This window comes from Nuphar pumila, chromosome 9, assembly GCF_984573655.1.
Source record: "Nuphar pumila chromosome 9, dmNupPumi1.hap1.1, whole genome shotgun sequence".
In the NCBI taxonomy this organism is placed as follows: Eukaryota; Viridiplantae; Streptophyta; class Magnoliopsida; order Nymphaeales; family Nymphaeaceae; genus Nuphar; species Nuphar pumila.
Window position 1 is genome coordinate 13430329 of NC_143257.1, and position 2877 is coordinate 13433205.

Consider the following 2877-nt stretch of genomic DNA (forward strand, 5'->3'; position numbering starts at 1 on the left):
AAATAGAGATTGGGGACCCAGTGAGTTGGAATCCAATGCTTGCAAGTTTTGACGACTAATCACTATTTCAAATGTGAAAAAAAAAATAATGTGTCCAGTTTATGCTTAAAGAGTTCAAAGTATCTAGGGTTTTAGAACCCTGTTTGATTCTACCTAACTCACGTCTGGTTGGATCCTGGCCTGAACCTAGACACGTCCAAGTAGGGTCTTTTTTTATCATTTGCCTCAAGTTGACTTTTTGAAATGGCATTGTACTCATTTCTTTTTTTTCAAGTGACTGAATGTCATTTTTTGAAGTTTTATTATAGTTAAGGGTAAATAAGTAACTTCAACAAGTTCAACTGAGTCTTTAAAATGACACTGATGTGATTTTTTGTATTTGTAATACAGTTAAGGTCAAATCAGTAACTTTAGCAAAAAAAGTGATACAGTGAGCAATATGTTGAAAACACAAACGTCCATTCAAAAAGTTTTGAAACACAGTAGGTTAAACACAATTTTGTTATAGGTTGGGTGGTTAAACCAGAAATTCCTAAAAAAATATTTTGTATTAAGTGTTTTTATCTCTCCGTTGTAGTCTAGTTGGTTAGGATACTCGGCTCTCACCCAAGAGACCCGGGTTCGAGTCCCGGCAACGGAATGTTTATTTTTTAACTCCGCCTGTGTATAACTGTTTAGTTATCCACTGTCGGTCCCAAGCCCAGATAAAGGAGGAGGGTTGCGGTAGGCCTGTGACAGCCAACATAAAAACTTAGTCATACCCTATGAATATGAACCAATATAAGAATTTCGTTGGGGCGTTCCCTAGTGAGCGACGTGTTGTACTCTATAGGCCCGAAGGCAGTGATAAATGGGCAAGGGTTGCTAGGTCGTCGCTCGGAAGCGACGCGTCACACTGGCGCCCGAGTGTGGTGTCAAATAGGCAAGGGTTCCTTCACTTTGTTGGACGGGTGGGGGTAAAAAAGTTAGTCCAAGACCATAAAATTAGGTTAGCCACTTGGAACATAGGATCTTTAACTGGTAAGTTGGTAGAGTTAGTAGATGTTATGTGTAGGAGAAAGATTGATATTTTATGTTTACAAGAGACCAAATGGGTAGGTGAGAAAGCAAAAATGATAGAACCTTGGGGATATAAGATTTGGTATACAGGAATAAATAGGAATAGGAATGGAGTAGGGATTGTTATGAGTTGTGAGTTTATAGATAATGTAGTTGAGGTCCGTAGGAAGGGTGATAGGATTTTACTTATTAAATTAGTATTAGGTTCAGAGGTTATTAATATTATTAGTGTTTATGCACCTTAAGTAGGTTTAGATGATTCCATTAAGCGTCAATTTTGGGAAGATTTAGATGGAGTAGTACAAGGGATATCTTATGGAGAAAGGCTTTTCATCGGCGGTGACCTTAATGGGCATGTAGGCATTAGTAGGGATGGATTTGAGAGTATCCATGGAGGCTATGGTATAGGAGAAAGAAACGAAAGTGGAGAAAGGATTTTAGATTTTGGTGTGTCCTATGATATGATCTTAGCAAACACTTGGTTTAGGAAGAGAGAGTCTCACCTAGTAACATTTAAAAGTAGGGTTAATACGAGTCAGATAGATGTTTTCCTACTTAGAAAGAGAGATAGGGGTTGTTGCATCGATTGTAAGGTTATACCGGGAGAAAGTGTAGCTACACAACATAGAGTCTTAATTTTAGATCTTAGAATTAGAAAATGTCACAAAAGGGATAGACAGGATAGATCCTAGAATTAAGTGGTGGGCACTGAAAAGAGCTAAACAAAGAATGTTTGTAGAGAAGGTAGTTAAGGAAGCTGATTGGTGTCTCGAGGAGGATTCAGAATCAATGTGGAATAAGATAGTGGGTGGCATGAGAAAGGTGGCTAAGGAGATATTGGGTGAGTCTAAAGGCAGTGCACCGCTAGATAAGGATACATCGTGGTGGAATGAGGATGACAAATTAGCTATTAAGGTTAAAAGAGAGTGTTATAGAAATCTAAGTAAGAGTCGTGATAATGAGAATTTGAAGAAGTATATGATAGCAAAGAAGGAAGCTAAAAAAGTAGTTTGGAACGCGAGGGATAAGGTATATAAGGAGGTTTATGACAAGTTGGATACCAAAGAGGGCGAGAATGATATTTATAGGCTTGCAAAGATGAGAGATAGGAAATCGACGGATCTGGGTATGGTTAGATGTATCAAAGATGAAACGCAAAGGGTTTTAGTCAAAGATGAGGAGATTATGGAGAGATGGAAAGATTATTTTGATAAGCTATTTAATGAAAGTCATGCTCAAGATCTTGGAGACTTGTCCATTCCTTTTCATGAGATGAATCGTGGCTTCATGCGCAAGATTCAAAAGAAAGAAATTGCAGAGGCTTTGAAGAAAATGAAATAAAAAAGGGTAGTTGGCCCAGATGGTATACCTATCGAGGCTTGGAAATGCTTGGGAGAGAAAGGTTTGGAATGGTTGAAAAATCTTTTTAACAAGATTTGGCGGACAAATAAGATGCCTAATGAGTGGAGGAAGAGTACTTTAGTGCCTCTATATAAGAATAAGGGTGATATACAAGATTGCACAAACTATCGTGGTATAAAACTCATGAGTCATACTATGAAACTTTGGAAAGGGTGATTGAGTCTAGGTTGAGGAAGGTTGTCATGATATCGGAAAATCAATTTGGTTTTATGCCTGGAAGATCAATTATGGAAGCTATACATCTTCTTAGACAACTTATTGAGAGAAATAGAGAGAGGAACAAAGATTTGCATATGGTTTTTATTGATTTGGAGAAGGCATACGATAGAGTACCTAGGGACGTTCTCTGGTGGACAATGATGAAGAAAGGTGTTTCTCTCAAGTACATTAGTATAA

General features: G+C 37.9%; 1 non-coding gene across 1 annotated transcript; it reads left to right on the forward strand.

The window, feature by feature from the left end:
* The first annotated feature begins 567 nt into the window (after positions 1 to 567).
* Positions 568 to 640, forward strand: TRNAE-CUC (transfer RNA glutamic acid (anticodon CUC)). The gene has a single exon. It is a non-coding gene; the product is annotated as a tRNA-Glu (tRNA).
* The last annotated feature ends 2237 nt before the right edge of the window (positions 641 to 2877 follow it).